We start from the raw sequence: 18763 nt of genomic DNA on the forward strand, positions 1-18763 counted from the left end.
TAAAAATGATTGAAATGTGGGTGGTCATAAGGATGTGCTTATTTGTGGACCCTTGGTTCTATTACATTGATAAATGGGTCTGTTTTTATGCCACTACCACACTTATTTTATTACTGTAGCTCTGTAGTTATATGGGATGGTGATGCCTCCTGCATTTTTTACATTGCCCATGTTAAATAAAATTCTTAAATTTTCCTCTTCCTCCTTCTTTTTCTCCCCGTTAGAGTATGGATCTTCATCTACAACTAGGGTTGGCTTCAAACTAATGATCCTCCTCCGTCTGCCACCCTAGTGATGAGAATACATGTCTGTGCCCTCTTTTCTTTAACAGCTTCCTTTGTCCTAGTGCAGAGGCAATGATGGGGTAATAGGCACTGTACTGTTAGGACCACAGCAGCCTCACACACATCTTGTAAGCACTCTTCCACCCATCAGTCCACAGAAAGAAGCATTTGTCTTCCTGAGATATTGATGCTCTAGTCTGATTTTAAGAGAATTTTATTTAAAACCAAAAGTGTTTTTCACCTTTGTCTCTAAAGTAGAAGAAAATATGACTCCAATTTCTAGTTGTGACCTTTTGAGTACAGTATAAGCATTATGGAAAATATTATAATATGGTCCAGTGCCAAAGTGACATCTAAACATCTCAGAGAAAGTGAGAGAGTGTGAGAAGACCCATTTACAAAAAAGAAACAGGAGCTGTGGCTTTGTTTGCATAATAAGGGTGTCATCAAGAGGTTATGAGAAAATTGGAAGCTTGCAAATGAGAGAATGCATTCCTATCCATGTCCATGTATGACCTTTCTGAATACATCGCAGCCTATTTTACATATTCACTACAGAATTCCATTTATGAACAAAACTTATTTTCCTTAGATTCCTTGAGCAAGTCTTTGTTCCTGAAAACCAAAATTATTGAGCACTATATGTTTGTGAAGATGCATTTTATTATATATTTGTGTGTCTATGCTTCTGTCTGTGTGAGTGTATATGTGTGTATGTAATGACTGGGCCAGAAGAGGGCATTGGATCCTCACAAGCTGGAGTTTGGGGTAGTTATGAGCCACCTTATGTGGATGCTAGAAACTGAACTTATGTCCTCTGCAAGAGTAGGAGGCATTCTTCACTACTGAGTTATCTCTCCACCCCCATAGTAATTAATGTTTGGTGGAAACATATAAGGAAGGAAAACCTAAAAGAAAATTTGGGAAATTGACAAGGAAGGTTACTCACAGAGGTGATGAAGGTGAAATTTCAAACACACTTAGGCAGAAAGAAGTTATTTGGAAGCTGAAGTAAACAGAGCAGAGTCTGAGAACAAAGTGTGGACATTCATGATGGCAAATGAGAAAGGCTAATATCATAGGTTGAGACAACTTAAGATGTGATAAAAGTGTTGCATAGGACGAACCAAAGAAGGTTATGGTTTCATGTATCTTCCCTCTGACAGACTCTTCAATTCTAACACATTGTATCTTCTTCTTTCTTAAAAAATAATTGAAAAAATGTTTTCCTTTGCAACATATTCGGTATTAACCTTTCCTAATTAAAATCTGAACTGTTGTTTTATTTATAAGAGATAGTTAAAATGTTATTGCTACAGTGTACACTATTTCCCCACTTTAATAATTTGCTGGTAACACAATTTCTTAATATTTTTACATAAAGGTCAGTAAGGCCACAAAACACATTTAGCTGACAATACTTGAGTTTATGTCTCTAAAAACATGTTCAGCAGTTTATAAGTCCATCTATTGCTTGTTTGTTTGAACATTTGTTACCTGTGAATGCTACTGTTTCTCTCAACTCTTCTTCCTGATTCTCCTCCTTTTCCTTTCTCTTGTTTTTTCTCTTCCCCTTCCTGCTCCTCCTTTCCCATCATCCCCCTGCCCCTCTCCACTTCTACTTCTCTTTCTTCTTCCTTGCTCCACTCTACCCCATCTTGTTCTTCCTCTGGTTACAATGAGAATTCACTAAGTTTCCCCAACCCAAACCAAAGCCTGATTGTAACTGCACTTGTGTATCACTATAATTTCTGCTGGATTACTCTGCAATGTTTGAGTTTGTAAAAATATTATGTCTCTCTTAGCAAGTTTTGCTTTTCCAAAAATGGGTTTGCAGTTCAGAAGTGATGTACTTATACAGCTTGTTCAAAGCTCTGGGTTCAGTTACTAACACACACACACACACACACACACACACACACACACAAAAAAAAAAAAAAAAAAAAAAAAAAAAAAAAAAAAAAAAAAAAACAGTTAAAGTTTATTTTTCTTTGTTGTTAAGACATAAATTTTGGCCATTTTAAAGAGGTAAATTGTGGTAGTTCGATATATGAACGGAATGTGTGATAGTCACAATAGTCACAATACAGTAATATGTATTTCTATTTCTTCAAACAAGAACCACCCTAAGAATTGGGGGATTCAAACCCTTCCAATATTTGTGAAATATATCATAGAAAGCATGATGAATAGTTACCCATCTGTGTTATAGAAAACTAGACTAGATGTCCCTCTGTGACTGTAATGCGGTGACTCACGTCTAATTCAGGAGTACCTTTTGGCAACAGTTCTTTCAATTTTTTCAGATAGACACACCATAGTGGAATTGATGCATAGCTCATCAAAGCTCAGATCAGCTTTTATGATGTTCTAGGATTTCCATGTGATTTTCCATAATGTCTATGGCAATTTTGTATTCAAACCACTACTATATTCAGGTTCCATTTTGTCCACATTCAATGCCAGTGTCAGTGATTTTTTTTTTCTTTTTGATGGTAGCAAGTCCAGCTGGTGTGAGATGTTATATCACTGTGGTTTTGATTTACATTTTCCTAATTAATAAGACTGTCTGTCGGGATTGGGAATTTAGCTCAGTGGTAGAGCACTTGCCTAGCAAGCACAAGGCCCTGGGTTCAGTCCTCAGCTCTGGGGAAAAAAACAAAACAAGACAAAACAAAAAACAAAACAAAAACAACAACAACAACAAAACAAGACTATCAGTGGCACCCTAAACTTGGCCATCTGTATGCCTCCTTTTAAGAAGTATCTAGGTTTTGTAACCAACTCATATCTGACTAATGCAATTATTTGGTTTTTAAGGTTTTGAGTTCCTTATATAGTCTGCATATTAATCCCAAGTCTTCCTACTAACTCTTTAAAGTGTTGTCGAATTCAGATAGCTAGTATCTCTGAAAGGATCAGTATATGTGTTCATGATGAATATTAGCCATTCTTTGTCTTTTCCTGTTGAGCTCTTTTCTGGTTTTGCTATTAGGCTTACAGTGGCTTTATAGAATAACTTTTGGAGAATTTCCCAAGTGGCAGTTAAGATTAATGCTAGTATCTGGGCTCCAGTAATCCCAGTCACAAAGCTGTGTGTTTGGTAGGAAACCTTTCTTTCCTGTGAACTGAATACTGGTGGAGCATGGGGATTGAGGCCACTAGAAACCGTGTGTTTGCAATGTCTGATACAAGAAGTATCTTTCCTAGCTAAGAATGCTCTCAAAAAGTGGAAGCTGGGACTTCCTACCAACAACTACCGTTTCAAGGGTGTGGCTTTAGGGGGAGATATCTTCCAGTTCCCATGAGGAAAAAGTGTAGGTGGAATACAAGCTGGAGGCTATGGCAGGTGCAGTTCCTAAGGCTGAAGCTAAGGGAGCTGTCCTTTGCCCTGAGATGCACACACTGGCTCAAGGTTTCTGGCCAGTAGCAGGAACTAGCTGCTGGCCTCTGAGGCAATGGCTGTAGTTGTTACTAGGTTCTGAAGGTAAGAGGATGCCCAATCAGAGTGCAATTTTTTTTTTTTTTTTTTTTTTTTTTTTTTTTTTTTTTTTTTTTTTAGCAGCCAGTTCCCCAAATGGATGTAAAGTTTGTGCAGTCCACAGTGGTCAACTACCATGAAGGCAGGTGTTGGCATTTTCTCCCTTACTTTTTTCCAGCAGTTTGAAATATGTTTCCACACTCCTGGCTGGGGATCTAGGATTGACATTGAGTTTTTGTTTGTTTGTTTTTGGTTGGTTGCTTTTTTTTACTTTTTGTTCTGGTTTAAGTTCGGGTCAACTCTTAGAGTGTTTAGAGTCTTCCCTCAATGACTCTTATCAAAACACAGCTTTTCTCTTGTGATCTTGTTATTATTTGTGACAGTGTCCTGTGCAGAGTACCTCTGTTCAGCCACCATGCTTGGGAAACTTCTGAAATGTTGGCTTTAGTATTAATCTTGCAAAAAATAATAGCTCACTGTTTTCCTATGAGACAGCTTAAGGTGATCTGGACCACATAGTACTTCAAACAAAATCACCATCAGTCTTAGGACCATAACACCAAGGTACACTAACTGCAACCAAACCAAGTATTGTGGGTGCCCTATTCAGTTTTTGGTGTTTTTTTTTTTGTTGTTGTTGTTGTTTTTTGTTTGTTTGTTTGTTTGTTTGTTTTATCATTCTCAATGTAGTCTGAAGCAAAACTTCCTGCGGAGTGCCTATGTGGGATCATATTAAGTTATTATTTCAATAATGACAACAAAAGCAGCAACAAAACCATGGTCTAGCCATGCAGTTCATTCTCACCTCAAATTCATAATCTATCTGTCTCAGCCTCCCAACTGCTGCAATTGTAGGCATACACTACTACTGATGGCTACAGTACTATTCGTGGTACATCTACATGCATACTTGGTTTGTGTACCTCAGTGCCTGCCTTTTCATTTATGTCTCTCAGTGAGGAGTGAGGAGAGCAGAGAAAGCCAGCTTGTCTGCTAACCTTGTTTCCATCTTTTCCTGTGGCAGTCCTGGTCGCCATAGTATAAACCCTTCCACTGGCTCTGTTTATTAATGCTTTCTGCTTGAAAGGGAGATCTCTGACATGGCACAGGCCACTACAAAGTAACCTAAAATCCCCAGGCCTGCCTCAGAAAGTGATATCTATCTTTCTGCATGGTTTTAGGTAAAGCACTCTGACATTTGGATATGTCCATACACTATTATATATACTAGCATATTCAGTAATGAATCTCTTACTATTGTTATTATAACTGCAGTAAACTCTTACATAATGCTTTCTTTCTGCAAGGCCCTGTGTGAAGTCACTCTGTCATGTAAGCCCCCATACAATCTATGGATGGAAGTTCCCCTATTGTTATATGATTTTAGGGGTGAAAGAAAACTGTCATCTTGACTGCAGTCCCATAACTAAGTAGTGCATGTTGGCCTGGGCTCAAGTTCCAAACCTCTTGCTTATACTTTCAGTCACTACTCATGGCACCTTCCTGAACACACACACACACACACACACACACACACACACACACACACACACACTGCTGCCACCTCCACCACCACCATCATGCTCCTCCAAGGCAGGGTTGATATGTAGCTCTCTCACTAAATCACCATGCTGTCGGAAAAGCTTCTCAATAATTTGGCTCTCCAGTCTTGTTTGGAGACACTGGCTTTAATTGATAGCTCCCGAGGTTGTCAAAGTATGAGGCAGAATTGAGAAAACCTTCACAGAGGGGATTTTTCTAAATCCACCCTCTTTCTTCTTTCCTGTTTTGCCAGAGGCCAGCACAATGTAGAATTATTTTTAATGCGAAAGAATCTTTCTGGGCTGCTGTAGTTCTGATCATTATTCACTTTTACTGTGGGAAATAATCTCTCATTTCCTGCATTCTTGTCCTGTTGTTCTACCAAAAATAGTTTATCTTCCTCCTTTGTAGCTAGCTAGAAACCACAACTTTTCTTATTGAAATTATGTCTGTGGATGAGCCTGTGCATGTATGTATGCATGTGTGTATGTGCGTTTTAAACTCTAAGAAACATTTTCTTTATTTTATAGAATTTAATATCGATATGTATATTATGAAGATGGCTTTTAATAGTCAACATCCCCCCACTCCATCTCTCCCCTATTTCACATCTATCCTGAGATTTTAGCTCACTTCATCTTTGTATGCCTTGTGAAAGTAACCACAGCTGCTGTGAGTTCCTGACAGTGATAACCCTTTTGTATCCAGAAGATAACATGTTACAGTTCCTCTCCTCCGGCTCAGAGATTCTCTCACCTCTTGTGTGGTTTCCCCCAGCCTGGGCGGGGGCAGCGGTAGTATAGATCTTCCATTTAGGGCTGAACACTGATTCTCTTGTTCCCAGCATTTTTCCAGTCATTCATTTCTCTACTGACTTCTGCCCACTACATAAAGGAGCTTTCCTAACCAAGGTTGAGAGCAGCCTGGGTCTATGGGTATAAACACAAATGTTTAGAGGGCAATTTGACAGCATGTCCCTTTAGCAAAACAAAACTATCTGATTTTACTATAGGGCCCTTAATCCCCCCAGCTGTCTGGTTTTGATTAGTATTAAAGTATCATGCACAAAAGTCCATCCTGTGGAGCAGGCCTTAAAAACCACCAGAAAGCAGTTAGTTACCCAGAAGAGCTATTTCACTACTGTAGCCAGAGGCATATCTTGCCTGAGAGGTTGATACTGCAGCAGGGGCTCCAATGTTGAATAAGGCTATTGATATATTTTCTTGCCCAGTAGCCTGCATGGCACTCTCCACACTATGGAAGTTAGGCAGCAGGGAGGAAGTTTGGAGTTGTTTTGAGAATGACTTCTTTATAATATGCAAAGAAAGGGGCAGTGTCTTAAGCAATAGGGTTTTGCCATGTAGTTATGACAGGTGATTAAGAGCAATGGCAATACACTGTGTTGTTGTAAAGCCTCTGACAAATAAGTTGCAGGGAGGTATCCCACACCTTGTCCTAAAGTTTTTATTTAATAGTCCATATCTTCTGGGAGCAATGCTATCTACACATGGAGGGTAATTCTACTTGAACTCTTTTGTGTTTGGAGGGGTGGGGGTGACTATAAATTAGTTCAGCCATTTGAGGAATCAGTCTAGAGGTTTCTCCATAAACTAAAAATGGGCTGCATGTGTCCCATCTATTTTATTTCTGGGCATATACCCTATTATAGAGATACCTGGGTGTCCATGTTCATGGCTTCTCTGTTAAAAACTAGTGAGAAATGGAATCAGCCTAGATATCCATCAACAGAGGAATTGATAAAGAAAATGTGGTACTTTTATGCAATTAAATATTAGTCAGCTATAAAAAAATAGATTGCAGGTAAATTGACAGAACTGGAAAACAATTATACTGAATAGGGTAACTTGGGCCTAGAAAGATAAATACTATATGTTCTATCTCATGTGGAGTCCTAGTTACAAATCTTTTGTTTTTTTATTTTACTTAGATCATAAATAAAGGCCTGGAGACTAGAAACAGGCCTCTTCTATGGAGGGAGGAAATATGTTAAGAAATGGGGAAATTATAAATTATAGGTAAATAGGGTAAAATACTAGGGAGTGGAGAGGCGTACTAAGCAGAGGATGAGTAGATATTAGAGTACAGGGAAAATCAGGGTGTGAAAGAAAGAGCTACCCAAAATGAAGAGGGTATAAAATATCACACGAAAGCTCACTATCTTATAATCCAACTTCAAAGATCACGTAGAGATAATAGAACACATGTGAAATGAGAGAAGAATACTGAGAGTTAAAAGATTAAATGGGTATGAGGACTGTGGAATTGGAGTGAGTAGGTTGCCTAAAATTAAGAACCTATGAAAAAGCTTTATAGAAACCTTCTAGTTAGTAAGCTAATTTTCAAATACAACATCTGTCTGTCTGTTGTCTATCAATCATCTACATGCATATAGATATATGTGCATATATATGTATATTTCAAGTGAGCTTTTGGTTAATTTATGATTAATTAACCTGGTCTATCTATTTTGACACAATATCATTAGTACATAGGGAGGGATGAGGTATTTGAGGAATCTGATATTTCTGTAGTCCAATTAATGCAGAAAGGGTTCAGGAAAATAAAACTATTCTCAATATATTCATTAGATCATGACTGCTGTAGAAATAGAGTGTCTGAATGAAAGCAAATATAGTCAAGATTTGTTTCCATATATTAATAGACAATTTTAACTATACCTATAAAAGCATATATCTTGCTTGATTCTGGCCTCTCCATGCCTTTTAAGGACTCTGGTTCCTTTACAAAGTAGACTGAGACTCACAGTCTGTTATAATGATGAGAAGTCACACGTTATGATGAGAAAATAACACCAAAGTGAAATCATTTCAGTGAAGCAATAAACTTGATTATCCTACCACTTACCTCTCAATCAGGCAATTTCCTGTGCTCTAAACCTGGGGTCATAACAATGTCACTTGCATTGTTAGTAATAATGAGTTCATAGATATATAATAATCAGAGCTGTGCTGGTTTCCCAGATATTAGCTGTTAGAACTAGTATTATATTTTTAGTTAAAAAGTGTAATTTCTGTCCTAAGAGGTTTTTTTAAAAAAAAAAATGGTGTGTGAATTGTATATTATGTATGAATATCTTAAGAGACTAACATAGTGTGGTTTTATCTGTAAAGTTAGATGCTATATCTAGTTCCCATTAAGGCATAATGAGATACTCAGATGCCATTATGATAATAGTTTGTATCTGAGAAATCTAAGTGGGACTCTTGCTTTGAAGATATAGGTAACAGAGTACATTCAGTTGTCACAACTCAGACATTCAGACAAAGAATGGTAAAATAGCAGAACCTGTCATCATGTCCTACCAGATAAGAATGTTAGCTCTACTGACACATTCTACTTCAGATGACGAGTCATCACAGTGGAAACTGATAAAAGCGAAGGGTATGGTAAAAGCTGCTTCGTTCCCTTACATTTTGTCTGGGTGTTTCTACAGATTTCTGTGAATGGGCTTTACTGCTTTGAGGTCCTAAATGGTGATCAAAGCCATTGCCTCCTAATTTAATTAGCATTAGATTCACCCTGTACCCTTACATGATAAATCAAGACCAGGCTCTGCACTCTGAAAGAAGGTTGGAACTGAGTCCCAGATTAGTGTAAAACCATCTGCACCACACTCAGGCCATCCAATTGCAATAGGCTCTGCCCTGGTTGCCAGACTCATTATGGAAATACTTCAGAGTATAACTGATGGGGCTTAAAATTCACCATCATCCCAGTTTTATTTTATTAGACTCTTACTGCTTTCTCTTTGGAACCAGGAGCCCTTATGTTGAAGGCAGAGGGGTAAGTGCTTGGACATTTAGAGATTACTGTTTCTCTGAATGTCTTTTGCCACATGCTAGCTCTGCATAGTTTAGGAAGAAAATAAAAATCTGTGACCAAGCTGGTTAGTGAAATGCTGTAGGCTTGTTTATTTATAATGAATGTTACAGGAACAGAGCCAGGGTGGGGCAGGTAAGGTCCTTACCTCAGGCCTAAAATGTAATGGTATTCCAAAAATTTCAGTAATTAAAATAAGATATATAATGAAATAGTAATTAACATTTAGTGAAAAGTCTATGGTGACAATCATATAAATTTTTATTTTATTTTTAAATAAGCTTTGACTGTAATGACCTCTCAAATAAAAATATAACATGGCTATATAGGGAAACCACACAAACAAACATTTGCCCAGTTCCCCAAACTCTGTATATCTCAAAGAATGTTCATATGATTTAGAATGTGTCTCAGTAAATGTCCATATCAGTAGAAGTGCTGATTAGCATCCATGAAGCTTTCCTTAGAATTTTATACTTTTCTTATCAATTGCATTTTTATGTACTTGTTCAACTGCTCATGTGTCCTTTTTCCTGCGTTCTGTCCTTCTAAACACTTTTAAAATCTTATACTATACCCACAGTTAAAGCTGTTTCATATAAAGATGTATACATTATAGTTTCAGATCCATACATGAGGGAGAACATGTAGTGCATGGAGTTGGCTTGGCCTAGCTTCCCTGGGAGGCATGCATTAGAGGTTTTGCAGCTTAGAGCCCATAGCTCCTGGGACACAATGTGCATTCCAGTTCCTGAGAGACCAGTGCAATCCCTCAGGCAGTGAAGTGTTCAGGCCATTTTGTATTTCTCTGTATGTTCGCTTAGTAGTAAAGGAAGCATGGGAGATTGACAGGACAATTGGTCTTAGACATTAATCTCACATATCCTGTGTAGCTTGCAAATGTCATTGTATCGTACCAATGACAACTGTATTGATCCTGGCAATTGCTATTATATTCTGTTCCTGATAACAGTATAAAAATTCTAACTGCTCTTAATAAAATTGTTGCAGCCTCAGTTTTGCTGTGGTCCCCTCACCCAAGCCTGCTTTCATTCCTGGTGGCTATATATCAGGTGACCTTTGCCCACTAAATAATCACTGTCACTTATAATGTAGGTTTTACTTTCTGAATACGAGTAATCTTTGCTTAATATTATATATTCTACATGGACCCATTTTCATTTTCCTGCAAGTTTCATGATTTTTCTTCACAGAAGAATAATATTTCATTTTGTAAATGTTCTACATTTTCAATACCTATTTGTCTGTGGATCAACAGCTAGACTGGTTCCATTAGTGAATATAGTAGCAATAAATATGGATGTGCAAATATCTCCACGATAGGATGTCGAGTCTTATGGGTATATTTCCATGAATGGAATAGCTGTACCATAGGTCAGTTTTATTTTCAATTTTTTAGAGGAATCTCCAAATGTATTCCCATCGTGACTGCATTAATTTGCACTCCCATCAAGTGAATAAGTTCTTTTTCCCCACATCATCTGCAACTTTTGTTGTTAATTTCTTAATGATAGTTCTGCAATGAGTTGAGGTATTATCTCAAAGTAGTTTTAATTTATATTTTCCTGAAGACTAGAGATATTTAACCCTTAAAAATAGTTTTATATATTTGCAATTCTTTTGAAAACTGTAGCATGTCTTTCTTTTACCACCAGTTCCTGAATAATAACACAGAGACTTCTTATTAATTAAGAAATCTTAGCTAGCTGGTTAGCTCAGTTGGTTTAAGTTTGGAGCTAATAATTATGAAATCTTGGCCTTAGAATAGGCTAGTTCCCAACTAATTCATAAATCTTAAGTTAACCTTTTAATATTAATCTGACAAGGTAGCTCATTACCTCTCCTCAATATGGACATCCCACTTCCTCTGTGTCTGGCTAGTGAATCCCCTGCACCTCTGATTCTTTCCCAGAGTTCCTATCACTTCCTGGAAGTCCTGCCTATCTTCTCTTGCCTAGCTATAGGCTGTTCAGCTTTTTATTAAACCAATCAGAAGGTGCCTTAGACAGGTGAAGTTAAACATCTTCACAGAGAATACAAAAAGATTATTCTAACATTCCCTATTTTAGCTCAATAAGAAAATCTTTTTCTAACATAATAAACTCTATACAACAAGAACAATACAACAATCAGGTAATACTTATATTCACAATGTCCAGTCCATTCGTATTTGGCAACTTTGGAGTAAGTACTGTGTTATCTATCCTATCTTGGTAAATCTGAAGTTTTGTACCTACTTAACTTTTTAAGTCTCTTAAACTTTATAAACTTTACATCTCTTTTGTGAGTTTCTTTTTTAAATTTGGTAACAAAGAAAACAGTATTACTATAATTATCTCGTTTTCAACCCCATCAGAGACCTAAGAAGGATAGATATTACCTGAGTAACAGGAAGTGAAGACCAAGCAAGTTCCAAAACTATAAAAATGACAGCTTGCTGCATAGATAGTCACTCAAGGTTTACTGTAATGTGTGAGCATCCATCTTCAGCGTACAGGCTCAGATGTGACAGACATTTTTATAAAGCAAGAATTTTGATAGACCAGCCTACCTTGTCAAGGCAAAGTTCAGCAGTAGACTTCCTTTGTGCCTGATTGTCCAATTTTGACAGCATACTTTCAGTAGTTGAGGCAAGGGCAGTTTCTTGCTTGGTGGCTAGCTTCGCTACATTTAAAACAAATTACATATGGAAGTTCCTCAATGTCCATCATCTTATTTGAAGTGAATTAGTGCTGCCAGGAGAAGAAATATCTCACTGTCATGAAAAGCTTTATATTATTAAAAGATTTTAAATGACATATTTTGTAGATCTATGAAGTACTTGAAGGCTACCTATCAATCTAAAATATATTTTTGTTTAACCTTCAAAACATACCTAACATGTAACATGACCACAGTTTCATTGTTATAGGTAACTAACTACTAACCTGCATTTCTTTTTTTAAAGATTTATTTATTTATTTATTTATTTATTTATTTATTATGTATACAGTGTTCTGCCTGGATATGTTCCTGTACTTCAGAAGAGGGTACCAGATGTCATTATAGATGAGGTTGCTGGGAATTGAACCTGGGTCCTCTGGAAGAGCATCCAGTACTCTTAACCACTGAGCAATCTCTCCAGCCTTCACTTGTATTTCTTAATTATCCTAAATAGTTTATAATAGTAGCTTTCAAGGACTAGAACTTTACACTATATTCTTAAATGAGATGTACAGGTACAACAAAGAAGAAACATATATACAGTATGTTGTAACAAATACAACCTTAAATTTGGATAAATATACAAAAATCCCCCTTTTCTTTCATTTCATCCCTCTTCCCCCATTTTTTTTTACTAGATTGGAGAGAAAGAAGGATAGAGGAAAGAAAAAAAGAAAGGAAGGAAGGAAGGAAGAAAGAAAGAAAGAAAGGAAAAGAAAAGAAGAAAGAAAGAAAGGAATCCCTTAATCTGACCTTCTTTGTTTAGTCTCCCCCCTGACTATGACCAATAACAACTTTTAAACAACACCCCTAAACATAACAAAATCCGTACACCACTGAATGGCCAAAAACTATGGATTCCTTCCTTTCAATAATGTGAGCATTTGTTGTAAACTGCAATAATATGAAGCAGAATTTCAGCTGATTATGACAAGCTGATACCTGGAAGAAGCCAAGGGCCTTCTATAGGTCAAGCTGAGGCTCAAGGAGTCTTGGTGATATTGACTTTTAATTATTAGCTGTTTTCTGCTATGGATTTCTCGTGTGCTATTGTAGCATTTCCATCATTCATTGGGCACAATTTCCCCCCTACTAATAGAATATTCAGATAACTTTCTATGCAGTAACACATCCTGAATGCCTAATTTCAGGCCTTTTTGTAATTATCGTCATTGGCAGTATCTGTCCAGGACCATCCCCTAACAGATGAAAGTATCTTATCAGAGAGAGATACCACTGTACTCTTTAAAAACAGATTTAAGCATCCAGACTATCTGTTTGAGAAGGCATGGTGGATGTGCTAATTAAGCTTAACTTTCTCCTTTCCAAAGTCTTATCTCTAGTTTTAGATATACCCTTAACTCAAAACTAAAGGATTCCTACCTACAGGTAAATCTAGCTATGATAGAAGTTGCTCAGTGATGAAGTCACCAAATGACCAAGTGCCTAGGCCCTGCTAGAAATGGTGGGAGCAGAGATAGCTTGGGGATATAAGGGTCAAAGTGATAAAAGTCAGTTTTATTTTTAGATCAATGTTGGAGAAGAAAAAGGAGAATGAAAGATCTAGATGGGTAAGAACTGGAGGGAAACAAACTGAGATGGGGAAGAACTAGACTGGAAGAGAACTAGATGGGAGGAGAACTAGATTGGAGAATTAGAAGAGAAGACTAGAAAGACAAGAGGGAAGATGAGGAAGAATTAGATGGCTAAGAATGAGATGAGAAAGACCAAGATGGGGCTGAACCAAGATGAAGGAATTAAGATAGCAAATAAAAGAAACAGCAGAAAGATGTAGAAAGAAGTATGTAAGAAAAGAAATAAGTGTAAGAGCAGAATAGAAGCTGTGTAGTGAGAGAACTAACTCAGAAGAATAAAGTGTATGGATTAACTAGTTTTCTGTATGTAGATTCATTTAATGTCATCAAATATTGGATTATCAGCTGGCTGTAAATTCTTCCATAGACCCTGAGAGAAGGCAATATAGAGCTAGACACCAGTGGTCCTTGTTAGGCATTGTGTTCTTAAAATTACTTTCTACTGTCTGGGGGTGATGGCATTTCTAGGGGATCCTGAGAAAATTGGAATAATGGTCAAGTGCTAGAAGAGCTAGCAGTATCATTTGTCACCCAGTTTCTATGAGATGGGAAAGTACAGGGTATGACTGAAGTCCTACATAGGAGGGTGGACTGTGAGGCTGGACCATCTTAGCTAGTCACTTTTAACTGTGCTTTATGCAGATTTTTAATAAAATGACAGTGGAGGCATTCTGTAAGGCTGGGTCACCTGGGCTACTTGTCTTGTCTTCATTATTATCTGACCCTTCTGCTCTAAAAACACACAAACTTTTAAAGGTAACATATATCTGCATTAAGACAAGTATAGAATATGCAGTATGCATAAGTTTTCCATTCTGTTTGAGTAGATAAAAGGCATCTGTCAGCTCTATAAGTCCATTTGGATTATGTATCCAAACTGTAATATAAATCTTCATCCATGCCATATGAAAAGATGGCATGTAATAGTAAGTCATGTGGACTCTGTACCCAACAAGATTTATCATGTCTCATTTAGTCTCAGAGCTGTTCTCATGTAGAGGGATCAGCATATACATCACCTGCCTTGTAGCCAAGATTTTCAAGATTTTTCCCCCAGTGAAATCTGATATTCATTACTTTTGAAGGAATACATAGCTTTTCATTTCCTGTGGAAACAAAGGCAAAACCTCTTCCCCAATGCAGCACATTTTCTGACTTCAATTCTGAAGTTAAAATAGCCTTAAATTATATAGGCTGGTTTAATTCAGCATTTTTTCCCACAATCCAATGTAGCTATTTGGTTTTGATCATTAGCATTTCAAAATTTTAAAGTTAATAAAACACTATAGTGAGTGCAAATACCCTGTGTTACAGTATTTCCCATCCTTTCATGACTTATTCTTTCTATATTAATTTACTCTCTTGACTATCTATAGAAAAATTTTCTGTTCTTCCTTAAGCATCTAAACAAATTTTCAAGCATACTGTACCTGTTTAGAGGTTTTCTTGGTCTGGACTTGGCTTTTTGCCTGCAGTCTTTCTCTGCCTGTCTGAGCAAAGCCTTAAAGGACCAGGCCACACACCATGACTGACCTGATAAGATGGAACAGTTAAACACAACCAATACTCGCAAGCCCAGAAAAACTGTGGTTCTGAAACTTTGCTTAGCTTTCTCAGGCCCTATGCTTAGATACATGTGGTACACTTTGGGTGCCAAAAAATAACAAGTCTTTCTTTGGAACACTAGCTCCTGAATAATGACGCTGAGACTCTTATTATGAAAGCTTGGCATTATCTAGGCTTGTTCCCAAATAATTTTTTGGGGGGAGTGGTTGAAACTAAGTCTAAAACCTTAAATTAACCCATTTATATTATTCTACTTTCTATGGCATGGTTCATTACATCTCCTCAAAGCATACATCCAACTTCCTCCACATCTGACCATCAAATCTCCTGTGCCTATGATTCTTTCCCAGAGTTTCTATTTCTCCCTGGAAGTCCTGCATACCCTCTCCTACCTCTCTATTGACTGGTAGCTCTCTATTAAACCAATCAGAATGTGCCTTGAACAGGTGCGGTTAACCAGAGACATATCCTCATACTGTGTACAAAACAATTATCCAAACAGAAAGCTGTTCATTTCGCTAGCCCATTTCTTTATTGGCAGAAGTTTTATCTCTGTAGAATTTAGTTTATGCAATTGTTTGTGAATTCTGGATCCTAACCCCCTATCTGAAATGTATATATTGGGATAAAGTTCTTCTTCCTTGTCTGTAATGCTTGTTTGCTGTAATGATAGTTTCTTTTGTTGTGCAGAAACTTAAAGTTCATGCAGTCCCATTTGTTGCTACTTGGGCTAGTTTCTGAGCTATTGGTGTTCTGTCGAGAATGTTCTGACCTACCCCAATGTTTTGAGGGGTATGTCTATGTTTTCTTCTAGTAGTTTCAGCATTTTACATTTTAAATTAAGGTCTTTGATCCATTTTTAATTGTTTTTTGTGAGTGGTGAAAGATATTTTTCTAATTTAAATTTTCTCTGATTGGATATACAGGTTTGCTAGAATTGTTTATTGAAAAGATTGTCTTTAGAATACAATAAGGAATCATGCTGGTTTAGCAAAGTTGTGGTAGTAGATTCTTAGAAAAGAAGGTCCATGACCTCATGAATATATCAAAGCTAGTAAGGTTTCCAGTACTAAGTATGATTTCTTTCCTGTTATATGGGCAGGCATTAAGCCCAAGTAGAAAGCTGTTGGTTGCCACTAATATATGTGAATGCCATTTCTTGCACTTTTCTATGTATTTTGCCATGCTGGTAATTGCTGTTGTTTATAGATATTGCAGCTGGATAGAGCTGTTTAAATGCTCCACTTCCTTGGCAGCTTACATAGTATTTGCTGGAACTACAGGGAAAAGGCTTTCATTTGAGATACAGCTTAAGTCATCAGAGCTGTGCTTTTTAAGTGTCTTCAGCAATATGATCCCACTCTCAATTTCTGAGAAGCAACCAAAAGCTACATAGGTAATCTATATTGTTTTGAGCATCATTTGGACTGAACTGACCAGCCCTTCAAAAGTATATTTTCATGTCTGGTACCAAGGTTTTGTTGTAGTAGGAATCTTAAAAGTACTTGTTAATGAAACCAAACCCGAGGCCAGTTATTGGGGTGAATGCTGGAAGATCAGAGAAGCAGAACAAGCCACAGCTATCTCACCTTGCTAGTTCCTCAGGTGATCCTGTTTCCTCAGGCTGGAAGCTTCTGAGTCCTCCTCCACATGAATCTCAGCTGAACTGTATTGCTCCAAAGCTTAACTAACTACATGTTTTTTCCTCCTTAGTTCCTGGTCCTCATGCCTTATATACCTTTTTCTTTCTGCCCCCACTCCCTGGAATTAAAGGCTGTGTTTCTGGGATTAAAGGCATGGGTCACCATGTTTAGCTGTTTCTAAAGTGGCCTTGAACTCAGAGATCCACCTAGCTCTGCCTCCCAAGTGCTGGGATTAAAGGTGTGTACCACCACCGCCCAGCTTCTGTTATGGTTTACTCTTCCCATTTTCTAGCCACCATTTCTGGCTCTGTTCTAGTGGCTGTCTGTTCTCTGACCCCAGATATGTTTATTTCAGGGAACACACAATATTTCAGGGAACACAATACCCACCACATTTTGTAATCTGTCATTCTTTTGAGGAACATTGTCAGCCATTATATTCACCACCACCACCCCTCATTAGAGAAGCTTCTTTTTAAAACAAATGAATACCATCATAGAAAAGCACAACTGGACACAACGCAGAAATCAATGGATCATAGGATGTCCAGCCCCAAAGGAATACATATTTATATCACTGATCCTACATCTGTGGAACATTACAGAAGAGGGTGCAGAAGGATTGTAAGAGCCAGATATGAGGGGGTCTGCTGTGAAATAGCATCTCCTGGGAATTGCTACTTAAACAAGAAAAGAAAACAGCAATGCCAATGTACATGTTAATGTTTGTGGGGGAAGTTTTGAGGGTCCATCCCTAGACAAAGAATACAGGTAAATATTGGCAATTAGGAAAAGGAGCATTAACCTCTCTTCAGGATGAGCTACCCACTGGATGTCCTAAACAGACTGGTCAGCATTGAAACCAAAAACACATAAATAACAGAATCAGATTTATCAGGCTTTTTGTTTTAAACATTTGGGAAGATTAATGAAATTTTATCTTGTTGGAAATGTGCTATACCAGTAGGACAATTTACTCTTTTTCTTGGAACATTTTCTCAGGATGATTCATACTTTTTCTTCAGATGTCTCATTTGTCCAGTGGTCCTCAGAGTCCTTGGATTCAGTTAGATGCCTTCATTCTCTTACAAAGACAAAAAAAAAAACCAAAAAAACAAAACAAAACAAAACAAAAACCCTGCATCAACCCTAACTTTGGGAAGATTCCTTTTTTGTAGGTTATAGCCAATCAAATGATAGGCATTTGATAGTCTGATAAGTTAGTTTAGATTGAATGGCAATGCTGTTTGATGAACTATCACCTCTTCTAATCAAGAGGTCTCTCCTGTTGGAATCTAATCTTTATCAATTTTGATGGTATTCATAGCTTTTCTTCCCCTGTGGAAACAAAAGCAAAACCTCTTCCCCACACAACACATATACTGGTTTTCATTTTGAGGTCAACATATCTTTAAAGTATATAGGCTGATTTAATTCTATATGCAGGTTTTATTTCTATTATCCAACGTGTTTCTGCAGCTGTCATTCCTTTATCATCATTTAAAAATTTTAAAGTTAATAAAGCATTGTGCAGTCTCTCTCTGGGAGTCTTTATTATCCCTCTCTGTTTATTAAACATTTCTTATGAAGTGCAATTTAAGTGCTTGCCCTTTAGGTTTGTGTGGTATACCTGTAATATGCAAAAAAAAAAGTTTCATTTTAGAAACATATCCTAGAGCACTGTCCATCTTAATTTGTACAGGTATCCATATGATGGCTAATATGAATCAGCTTTTTCAGAATTCAAAGCAGTTGTCCATTAAAACCTCAATAAATACAGATCTATGGTATGGTGTACATTTTTTAACTTTCCAAATTCTATAAAATAAAACACATCCATTTGCTGAATTTTATTTCTTACTTCCTGCAGGCAGTAGAGTTTGGTTATATAAAGAACAAGTAGGACATTTCCTTTTAATTTCCTTGGCTTGTTGCCAAGTGTTTGAAAAATCTTTCTTCAAATTCTTGCTATTAACATTGTGTTTCTTATGACATTCTGAGGGTTTTAATATGTTTCCTATCAATAGCTGATCAATTTCATTGTGCTTGAGGACCTGGTAGGCCCAT

Source organism: Onychomys torridus, chromosome 3 (genome assembly GCF_903995425.1).
Source record: "Onychomys torridus chromosome 3, mOncTor1.1, whole genome shotgun sequence".
Taxonomy (NCBI): Eukaryota; Metazoa; Chordata; class Mammalia; order Rodentia; family Cricetidae; genus Onychomys; species Onychomys torridus.